Source organism: Mycteria americana, chromosome 3 (assembly GCF_035582795.1).
Source record: "Mycteria americana isolate JAX WOST 10 ecotype Jacksonville Zoo and Gardens chromosome 3, USCA_MyAme_1.0, whole genome shotgun sequence".
NCBI classification, from domain to species: domain Eukaryota; kingdom Metazoa; phylum Chordata; class Aves; order Ciconiiformes; family Ciconiidae; genus Mycteria; species Mycteria americana.
Window position 1 is genome coordinate 40,245,280 of NC_134367.1, and position 12,414 is coordinate 40,257,693.

Genomic DNA, 12,414 nt, shown 5'->3' on the forward strand with positions numbered 1-12,414 from the left:
AGCTGAGCTGACACGAATGCATCGCCATCCATCACAGAGTGTTGTTGGGGAAAGCTTAGTTCCCTGCTGATGCACAAGAAAGCCCATATTGTTTAACGATTTAAATAGCTGTTTAATACATTCAGGCTTGATTTTGCTGTTGTTGTTGGGATTTGTTTGTTCTTTACAAGAAAGCATAGGGCTAAATTCAGACCTGGTGTAAGCGGATGCAACTTTATTTACTTGTGAAGAGCTGCAGTCAAACCCAGCAGGACTGTGTTTGGTCCGTGTTTGGAAGCATGTTCAGGCAGTTTTCCTTGTCTGTGAGACCATGCTGTACTTTGAAAACAATTCTTCGCATGCATGCAAAAGCATATTTATGTGTATCAAAGGGGTTTATGACATAGGGCAAACTGAATCACTAGAAATGGGAACCTGATGGCAATTCCTGCCTGTATTTCTTCTTGAAAAGCTGAAAAATTGGCAAATGAACTAAAACCACACTTAGACAGTAATGAGGGAACTATAGCAAATAACTACATGTGAAAATGATCCCCCGGCCATGCAGTGTGTACACACAATGAAAGCTGGGATTTATGTATATACATAGGCATTATATGACAACACTGTAAGTGCTGTGGAATCACAATGCTGGTTATTAAATGATTTGAATTTCTGGTAGAAAAAGGCAGAGTAGTGCTACTGTATTGTACAACATTTTAGGGTAAGAGCCAATGACCTAAAGAGGATAAAAACTGAATGGCGTACAGGACAAAATGTTATACCCACATAGCTAGCTGTAAGTAGTAGATTTTTATGGTCTGACCTTTGAATTTAATTCTTATGAAGTAAGAAAGATTGATTCTCAGAATAGGTCCCTACCCAGAAGCACTTCTAGCAAATCAGGCCACAAAAAAGACAAAAATAAGTTTGGGCTGTTTTAGTCGTTTCCCTTTATTCACCAGCAGATGCTCACAAAGGGCTCCCGGCCCTATCCATCCTCTGATACGTGGTGCTCTCAGGCCAGTCTGAGCTGCTTTTCTCCCTCTTCATCAATAGATGTCAATAGCAAGCTTCCTACTCCCAGAGACTTCAGCCATTTCAGGGCTTGCACCAGAACAGTAAGGAGGAAATAGTGACTCCCTTCCCAGCAAGAGTTCGGCTTAGTGTGTACTTTCAGTTTGTCCTTAGAAGCTTGTTCCTAATATGACTAGGCATACTTCTGTATTTCATGTTCGGAGACTCTGAAACCAAGCCAACGTTTGTGAGCTTCAGTCATCTCATGACACACAGAATCCCAAAATTTGACCCAGATTCAGTGAATTCAACAGCATTTTGCAGATTTGCAGGAATGTGACTCAAAGTCTCTTCTTCATCTTGACGAGTGCTAAAGAAAGCACAAGCAATGAAGCTGGGCAGGACACATGTTCATATCTTTTTCTGTTTCTCCTGCTTTCTTTGGTTTTGGTTTTTTATTTCCACACATGAAAAGTTCTGGCCAAGGATGGCAATTACATGCAAAATAATTTCGCTGAAAATGAATGACTACATTCTCCAGTCATGCATACTGGATGTGAATGAAATGTAAATGCTCTTTGCTTATACATTAGTGTAACAGTGTAACAGAGAATCAGAACCTGGATCTGAAGAGTCATATCTGGTGGTGTTGCTTCTAATATCCTCTGTCTTTCCTTCATTCCTCCCTTTCTTTCCTACATTGCAAGATAGCAATCCACAGGTGATACTGAGCATGACAAACTCCAAGAACCAGTCTGGTAGCAAACTATATGTGAATCTGCTGGGTAACTTGCTTTGCCACTTTACTCGCAGTCCCAGCTAAAAATAAATAACCAAGAAGGTGGTGGTATCAGCAGCCAAGTGAGCAGAAATGGGGATACACTGGCTCTCTTATATCAGCCAGGGATTTGGATTGCGAGGACAGGCGCCCACCTGCTAAGTGCACTGCCTGCATTCGCCTGCCATTCGCCTGCCCAAAGAGCAGATCACAAATCATGCCAGTTGTTCACAGAGGCATCAGCAAATGTCAGCGTGCTTTAAGCACAACAGCCAGCAGCCCTGCTGAAGCTAGCACATAGCTGTGATGGTAGGAAGCCTGCATCATAACCTTCTTCTGAACAGATTTTTTTTTTAATTATTTTTTGGATGGGAAGTGGAAGAGTGAGCTCCTCAGAGTTATGGAGGATTCAACTACAGATAAATGCTGAAGTAAAAAGAATTACGTCTGGGAATCCAAGGAGCTCACATCAGAAGAACCCTGTAGCATCTCCCAGTGCCCTCTTCAGATGAATTTGCTTTAAATGTTTTGTTTTTCAAGGCAAAAAATTTGCAATATATTCTCAATTTCCCCATCCTTAAGACTTCTTTAAACAGAGGCAAGGAGAAGAGATATTTAAAACCAGTTGTGGCAGTTTATTTTAATCAGGTATTCTTCTGGTACAGAACAGACCATACCTCAGTAAATTTACCTTTCACAGATTACCAAACCCAACAGATACAGTTTAGGACCATACATAAATCACCATTGTCCCACATTTGGTCTTGCAATGCAAAATTTGGAATTATTATCATTGCAAACCTATTACATATTATTCCCTGATGTTGCTATGTGGCTCTTCCAGAAGCTAAAGGAGGTTTGTGGAAATAGTAAATCAGAGGTTGTCAGGGAGGAAAAAAAAAGAAAAAAGACACTGGTATCTGGCCAAATCCATCCTTTCAGACAGGACATTGTCATTTCTCTGTTAGGTGAGGAACTGACTAAAAGCATCAACAGTTGGGATGGAAGAATGCACTTCAAGGCATGCTATTGGTAGAATAAGGAGAAGCCCTCAAGGAGAACAGGCTCAGACTTGTTACAAATCCCATCTCATCTCCCTGATTGTCTTATGGAGACCCTGTCTTCTGCAAGAAGGAGGATCAGAGCTTCAGTTTCCTGTGCTTTCAGGAAGTTCTTCATTTCAGTTTGTTCAGGCTGATGTCTGGGTGTGCACAGAAGGTTGCCCTGAAAAAAGAGGAGATCAGGTATTGCCAGGGTGAGCTGTTCTTGAAGCAGAAAAGGACTGGCACCAAGCTGGAGTTCCTTATTTGGAACTAGACCTCTGACCTGAGGAGTACTCAAGCCACCACCAAGGGCTTTTGAAAGTGTGGGCTTCAGATTGCTCTTTGCACTGCCTGAGACCCCTGAGCACTGGCTCAAGGTGGCCACTTCCCAAACCCCATTTGGCAGCTGATTCTGCCAGGCTGGGTGCCAACTCTCAGTCACAAGTATGACTCACTTTAGGGGTCCTACCTTTCTCTACCTATAAAATGAACGCATTGCTTTTCAGGCCCTCAATGATACAGGGACTTTTGTGACTGAATTTTTGCTTGAAGCTCAAGAGCTTGCATTGAATCAAATGTGTGTTCTAGCTAAATACCCAGCCTTGGCTTAAAATTTCCTGGAAGAAAACCTTTATCACATGGGTATTTCAATGGTCAATTACGTTTCTGTTTTTCTTGAGCTTCCAGCCATTGAAGGATGCTGTATATTTGTATCTTTCTCTTACCAGAGTTATGTTCCCCATAGACTATAATCAAGTGACCCTGTAATTTTTTTCTGGTAAGCTAGAGAGACAGAGCTCTAGAGGAATCTCACAGTTAAGAAAAATTCTAGATCTTAAATAATTATTGTTAGAACTGAGAAGGAATTAGTTACTGGTGGTAGAGTCTCTCTTTTTCTTCTCTCTCTTTCTTTCTTACATTGAAAGATATTGAGATCTTCAAATTACTTTCTCATTTTAAGACAGGAGGAAAAAGCAAAATACCCTATTTTTTCTGCAAGCAACAACCCAAAGCAAATGGTATTGGATTATGTTTAGCTTCAATAAAAGGCATTTGCAGCTGAAAAAATAGTAAGTGCAAATGTCTCCCATTGATGACAGTGAAATTAGTGGTGGAGTAGAGCTTCATAACCCAGGATTTCCTAACAATTTTTGAGTATTTCGGTGATTGACAGCACAATTAGTATAACCAGGGAACATCAGAAATGCTGGGAACAGATTCTGCTGCAGCAGACAACTTTGGCTAGGAAAAGTTCAAGTACAGACTTCACAGTGGCACAAGGCTGTGTTACTTCTTAAAATTTCCATCCCTGATGATGGTTTCTGCCACATGAGTTCTATCTTTCACTCCTGTTTTGCATCACACTATTCGTTTGCATGCACTTTGGCTAACAGGCATCCCCTGACTTAAAGATGTTCTGCAGGGATGTGTTCTGTCTGCCTGCCAGCTGAGAACTCCTTATCATCACAGCCTGTCAAAAATTCCCTTGTGTTTAGCAACAGTTGCTCTTGCTGCTCCTCTTTCTGGTTGGTAGCGTTGTTATCTCTTCTGCAAGAACAGTGTGCATGTCTGTCATTTCAACGACTCTGAATTTCTTATTTTTGTCAGGATTGATGGCAGTGCTGCTATTCCTGTTTGTTGTACACTCTCCAGGACTGAGTCATTCCTGTGTGCTCTGTGATTACCAGGTCAAGTTCTTTTCATACAGGGGAGAGGCTTGTAGAAAGATTGGATAAGGAATATTGCCCAACTAATGCCTTAATGTAGCTTTCTGTGATGTGACTAAACAGCGTGTCTCAAACCAGTTTGACATATAAGATGATTTTATTTTAATAAAAACCAGCAAATAGAAATAAACAAAAGTTTTTACAGTGACCCATGGAAGTATTCCTGTGGCTTTTCCAAGAGCAGGATTAAAAACACTGGAGTGATTTGATGCAGAAGAGAAATATGAGGGTGAATTTGTTGAGCATGGAGGGAAGGATTCACAGTAGTTGTTTTTGTTTTTCCATGTGAAATTCAAATGCTCAAGGAAACATTTGTGACCATCAAACTATTTTCTGATTGTAAATCATTATTCAGCTAAACTTATACAAGAATTATACCAGAAACACTTGTTGGGTTTTTGTTGGTTTGGGGTGGGGGGGAGCATTTTTACTTTTCCTAGTTAAAGATTCACTTGTCCACTAAGGTGTAACCAAACTAATATAGATCATGAGTCGCAAATACAAGAATATAAGTGTAGTCTGACTGGGCCACACCGGAGGCCCATTTAGCTGAGTGTCCTGTGTCCAAGAGTGCCAGTAGCAGACGCCTAGGGAAGGCAGCAAGAACAGGGCAAGTCTGCAGTAATATTTCCCCAAAATACAACCTCAGTCCCTGGTTATTTGTAGTTTAGGGAGTATTCGAGTCTGGAACTGCTTTTTTTGTGTTTACATACCTTCAATAGGGTTTTATTTCACTTCTTTTTCTGCTAGGTTTTTTAACCTAAGCAACTGTTAGCATCCAAATTATCCAGTCGCAAGATGTTCCACAGCTTACCGTTGATTTATGGAGGAAATACCTCCTTTGTTTCTTTCACTCTTGCCACTCATTAGTTTCATATAAGGTCCCATTATTCTGTTTTGACTGGCTTTGTGTTAGAAGAGACTGTGGGTGTCTATTTCCTATTTGCCTTCTGTAGAAGAAGCGTGATTTTAGAGAGCAGTACTGTATCTCGTCAGGTGTCTCCTGCTCTCCTCAGTCACTCCTCACAGAAGCTGTGCCCTACTTTGACATCTCTTCTTCGCCAGATCTTCTTCCAGCTTTGTTACACCCTTGTGGAGGCAGAGAGGCCAGAACTGCATGCGCTGTTCCAGATGCCACCACCCCAGGCTGTATGGTGGCATAACCATATGTACTTTTTGTCCTCTGTCTCCTACCACTGCCTATCATCTGATTTATTTTCTTCACTGCTTCTGCACATTGAGATGGTGTCTCCATGGAAGAGCATCGTAACGCCAAGATCTCATTCATGAAAGATAGTGGCAACAGAACTCAGGGCCCACCACTGAATGGGTAAAACTAGAATTGTTTTTCTTTTATGCATTATTTTACATTTACCTACATCAAATATCTTTCGTTTACTCAGTTACCTAATCTTGTCAGGTCCTTCTTCGACCATGAAGAGGCCCTTGTCCTTACCACCCTAAATAACTCACTATCATCAGTGTACCTTGTCACCTCATTATTCACTCCTTTTTCCGTATCACTTATGAACATGTTGAACAGCACAGGCCAGAACACAGATCCTGCAGGATTTCACTCGTGACTTCCCTCCACCTTTCATTCCTAACCTTTTCTTTCCTGGCTTTTAATCAGTTATTTAGTCATGTCAGAGTTTTGGTTCTCATCCCATGGCAGCTTCATTTCTCTAGCAGGCATTGGTGAGGAAACCTTGCTGAAAGCTTTCTGGATTTTCAAGAAGGACAAAACAGCTGAACCTTCCTGATCTGTGTGCTTCAAAGAACTAATATGAAGGCTCGTATCTGTAATCACTGAATATATTAAACAAAATACAGAGATATTTTTTAAAAATTGAGATCACTTCACACATAATTCTCTTTCCAGTGATCAGCTCTGCCCTGTCTGCTGTGTCTACTCAGCTGACAGAAGACAGTGATACTTACTCAGCCTCGGCAATATCCTTTCTGCTAATCCAAACGGTATCACAAGCTTGAATGCTGTTTTAAGCTGTGACTTTTTTTGCTCCAGAGTTTGATTTTGTATAAGGCAATTGATAGCATGATTGACCCAAGGCCAAGCAGAGTGTGGTTTGGTTGTTTGAATGATACCTCCTGGCAAATAATCATCTTTTCTGTTAGTTTGGCCATAAAACACACTCTGTATAAAAATCCTCACTGAAATCAGCTTTGAAAACACACATACCATGTTATAAACATGTACTAGGCTAAAACATTTTTGACATGTATATCCACTCAGAAAGTTATTAAGAAATATTCAGCTTGATATTATTTGAAATGAGGGAAACACTGAAGTATGAATATCAGGAGTTTTAATCAAAATTCCATTGGGACTTCAATTTGGGATTGAAGCTATACAAAATATTTGCATCTGAAGCAAAATCCACAAATATTTGGATTTTCATCAGTTCTGCTTGGATGCAAAACTGTCAGACACTGCAGTTTTGGCAGTCAAAAATTGCTTTTCCTGAATGTTAACTGTGTTTCCCACCCATTGGAAAAATTGCAGAAGACCCAGGGGGGCTTCTAACTCATATAAAGCCAAGTGCCAAAGAAAAGAACTTCTCCAGGGGTTCCTTGTTTCTCCTCAGGGGTAGTCTGTCACCTCCAAACCTGTGCTTCATTTTCACGAAGGAATAATTCCTTATGGCAACTTTCCATGATTCTGCCTTGGAACAGGGCGATTCCCAGCAGCCGCGGATGCTGCAGTCTTACAACTTTGTTTAAACATCTGCTTAGATTAAGAAAATATTAGCACAATACTGGGCACAATGGTCTTTCCATAAAAGGACCTTAAAATGTCTCTGCTCACTAAGTATTGTTTTCCCCAGCACGCAGAGGAGGGAACTGATGGCAGGAGTAAAATTTCAATGTGTGTATATATTTTTCCGAAATCCTTCTGAGGAAAATGTCACAGACTTGTGTAATAGCTTCAGAGATGCAAGAACCCAGTTCCTGATGATGAATGTTTTGAAACCTTATTGCATGACAGAGATACTGACTCATTTTCCCTTCTCAACTTTTCTCACATATAAGATCTATCAGCAAAGTCATCAACTTTTATGTAGTTTTATTAGCTTGAGATATCTTTCTTATAACAATAAATTATTTAGTGAAGAGCATTAAGCAATTACCAGGGGAAAACCCACCTGCTTTTCCTCTTTCTGTTTTTTGTCTAAGACCTACTTTGTTTATACCTACTTTATGTTTCTAGATATCTAGAAACATAACGACTTTATTTGTACGTCCCACTTACAAATAAAGTTCAGAAATTAATGTGTTACTCGGAGTTAATCCCTGCAGCAAATGATTGTGTAAATGTACACTGGTTGTGAGATTTGTCCATGTTAACTGTGTACTGTGGCTACTCTTGCAAGAACTTTTTTCTCTTCGTTCACACCTCGGGCTCTGCGGCTGACTAAACCAGGAAGCATTCCTGCCTCCTGCCTGAGGAGATGACTCCTAAACTGCAGAGACTCCTAAAACTGTTTCCAAGATGACTATTCAGGAACTTGGTCCAACTGTGTGTGCATTAACACCCCTTCTTCTCTGAAAACCTTCTCATTGGCATGAATGCACTCACATGGGAAAGGAGGGAGGACACAGAATCTAACCACGTCAACATCTGTATCTAAAGAAATACTCCCGGCTGCTGCATGGATGAGCTATTTCACACCCACCTCTCCTCTGCAATGTCAGTAGAAGAATAAAGTAGTGATATTGTGCAGTGGAAGAAACAACATGAAGAAGCAAACATATAGATCCTTCCCATATACATAGCAGATCAAGGCAAATCCAAAGTTGTTGCACTGAGTTTAGCAAGGTTACATTCTTGCCAATAAACAAATCTTACTCCTTTTTTTTTTTTTTTGAGGAGCTACTCAGCAATGGGAAGTGTTTGTGTTGAAAATCAAACCTTACTCTCACTTGTATTTTAACTACAAGACTATCCCCCTTGCTAAAAATAAATTGACCCTGGCCTGAGCAAAGTATTGGACTGAGTTTTGTGTTAGTAATGAAATCTTATAGCCAGTAAAGTTTTAAGTTTCATTGTGAACCTTTCACTCTGTTCTAACTTCATAATTCTTTGAAAGCCTAATGCTGAAATATTTTTCCTTATCAGTTTATGTGTTTGTGTATGTATGTGTAAATATGTATAAGTACTCATATAAAATAATAAGTTATATATGTAAACATAATATATATAATATGAAGACAAGATTCTGTGGATATTGGTATGAAATAGAAATGACTACATTACTCATGACTGATAAAACCACGACTGCTTTCCTCATATGAGTGCAAATACAATCTTTCAGCCAAGCAAAGTTTGTACAAGATTAAGAACATTGTAATTAGATATAAAAGTGGGAGTTGTAATGGGAAGTTTCACTTCAGTTGTACGTATAACAGTCACAACTGCTGCAATGTGTTTATTTCAGCATAGATAAGTAAATATACGGGGCTGGTTTACTGCTAATGAGTTACCCTAAGTGAAATAACAACTTTCCACTTAATGTTAACTACCATGATATTGATAACAACACAACCTTGTGTCGGTACGGAGGGGGGCATAGCTCAATTTTTTATTTAAAAAAAAGGCAAAAAAGAGAGGGAGAGACTGGCCCACACCTAATTCTTAGTTATACTAAGGCTCTTAGAGGTCTTTGACAAAGGAAAGGGATTTTAACTTTGCTGAAATTACAGGCCTCCTCTGCTCTCAGGTCTGTAAAAAGGCATGGAGTACCAGCAAGAGCCAATGCCTGTTTTAAGAACAGAGACAGCTAAGTTGTGTTGCCAGGATTATTTTACAGTGCCGGAAGAATTAACCCTCAGCTGATGTTCACAACACTAAGATTTTAGATTTGTGAACAGACAGTTGAGCACCTCCAGCACCGAGAGCAAAACGTTCCCGAGCGTCGCTTCAGGAAGAGAAACAGAAAGGGCTCGTGTTCAGTCCAGCCAAGTGTAGAAGGTGTTGCTCCGGGCACAGGTATAAATGTCACTCTGTCTAACAGATAGCACCTTGCAAAGCGGTGATAGAAAAGCACTTCCTTTTCCAAAGAAACCACAGGGCTGGAAGGAGCAAATCTTGGACAAATGACAAGCAGTTGCCGTGCACAAGGGCTGTCATGTGTCGAACATGATGGCTACGCATGTGCAAGGAGATCCAGGGGAAGTCAGAATTATTAGCACAGTGATTTTAGATAAGATTCATCCCACCTAATTACAGACATCTTGCTACATCTGAGCTCCCTAGGCACCCTGGTAATTCTGGGAGAGTTAGCAGCGCTTGTAGAAAGTAATTTATCTAACCTGATCTACGTGTCTTCTTTGGGAAAAAAAAATAGGAATGGAAACCTGGAAGTTCCAATTTTCTGCCATGGGCTGTAAAGTAGTAACTAGCCAACCAGTTCATGCATTGTAGATATCTATGAAGAATATATATAAAGCCTGTGTATGTGCACAGACTCCAGTCTTTGACAAATGGTGGCTGTTCAGTTCATGGTTCCCAGGCAGCCCTCTTGGTAGAGCTTCCATCGTACACAATGACACGACCCAGGCATGGTATATTCATGCATGCATGATATATTCACATTTCACTCTATTTCTACATTGTTCCATCCTCATTCCTGCCTTCCCCTCCCTGAATCCTGCCCCTGGAGGTATCCTAGAAGGTGCAGGAAAGATGACGACAGTGGAGCAGCTGAGCTTTAACCTTGGTTGTTCAGAGAATCACTTCTGTGTGTCACTTTGATCTCCAGTTTAGGCATCTTGTTAACTAAAAAGGGCAGGAGCAGGAGCAAAGGTGGTTTCTTCTCAAGAATTTTACGTGAGAAAAACGTCCCCTTCTACCTCTAACTACTTTTCCATTCATGTTTGCCTCTTTTATTGTTCTTAGTTAAACATGGGATACTGGGTAAATGTTTTTGAATTTTAAATCTGAACTTTTGCAAGCATCATGATAGACAATCACATCCTTATGAAAAATGCAGCATGGTTCTAATTACTGTTTTCAAACATCAATATCTCAAGCCTTCAAAATATTTTTCTTTAACAATGTTAATCATCAAAATAAAAATATCTCTGTGTTCACTGAAGCCTGATTGTTTGCAAGGATTGTAAATCACCACCAGTTTGAAATCTGTCTTTTAGTATTTTTTTTTTAAAAGTCCTTTGTTTCCTTTTTTTGCCACTTTTTATTTGTGGGAGAAGGTATATGGAAGTAATGAACAGCATGTTAAAGAAAAAAAAGCAGCAAGGCTGACAGTTTTTTGGGCAAGTTTCAGCTCAATGGGATTTCAAGTGGCAAAGATTTAGAAACCCTCCCAAATCATGGCTGTCGGGGGAGAGACAAAGCAGTATCTGCTGAAATGCATTCACTTTCCCAAGAGCTAGATGCTTAAGATTGCAAAGTGCAGTGCTATGCAAAAATTTTCCATTTTACCTTGCTAGGATAAGACAGCACCGCTGCCAGCTAATAATATACTACATCAAATATACTTTTTTAATATGAAACCCCTTTAACATAACTTGGTCTTAACACCTGGTGCATAGAAACAGCAAACCCGAGAACAACAAGATCTTAAGAACATGTGGACAAAATCTGCTCATGTGCTGGCATTTTAATTATGTTTGCCCTGACCCTTTTCCCATGTTCTATAAAACAGACCAACAGTATGGGGGGGAAGGGGGGGGAACCCCACCTCAGTAGCACCACCTCAGCTAAACCAGATGAGTGCTGTGCTCAGGATATTATTACCAAATAAAAACAAAACAAAACAAAAATATACTGGAAATTAATAAGGAAGCTGAAGCCGATACTTAAAATAATAGTGTAAAGAGCTGTCACATAGTTCCTCTTAATAGCTTCAAGGACACCTTCCTCTGGCTTTTAAGCAGGGTCACAGGCAGTGTTATGTGCTTTTATGGAGTCAGACCATTCCTCTTCCCATCCTCCATGCAAAAGGCAAGTGGGGTGAAATGGATTACAGGGATTACAGATGCTTGTGATCGTACACACCACTGAATCGGGGGAAGCAGCCTCCGAGGTGATGAATTCCAGCCCCCAAATTCAAACCTGAAAACAACCCGGGTGGAATTATTCCACGTGGAGCCTGAATGAAAGAGCCAATGTTCGGCATAGCCAGCACCCTGCACACGGCCAGGACACCTCCCCGGGCATGAGCACTATGCGAGGAACCCTGCTAATAACATGCCAAGGAGGGGCTGGCGTCATTTTTTTAATGGGGAAATTGTACTGCACACAAAATGATATCACATTGCAAATTCTCCTGGGAGCCAGCTGATGTTGCCAGAATGAAGGTGCTTTTTCGTAGTGTTCGAGTACTTTAATGGTCAAAGCTTAACCTTATCACTGATAGCACTGCTGTCTTCTGTTGGCAATATTTTTTTTCCAGAACTAATTAAAACAAGCTGGTGGTAAGTCCACCTGGGACACACTTTTCTCTCTGAGTCCTATCATTTAACAGCTGACTGAGGTTATACAGATTGCATCTATGAATATGAAAATCAATAACCAAAGAAACAGCACAGGGAAGGCTTATTTCCTCTGATGGTAACACTTGAACTAGTCAGGATGCAGGGCTGAGCAGAGCATGGATTCACTGCTCTGAGCCTCCAAACAGCAAAAAAAGGAGAAGGTTATCTGCACCCCAGTGATCCAAGACACAGCTGTCCATAACACCTTCTTCAGAGCTGTAGAGAAGGGGTAAATGCCTGAGCAGTGCTGGGAGGTGGTTTGGGGTACCTGTAGGCTCCTCAGGGATGATCTGAGCCTCTTCCACAAGGACAGGCTATTGCAGACCATTGTAATGACAATTTGCTCCCAGGC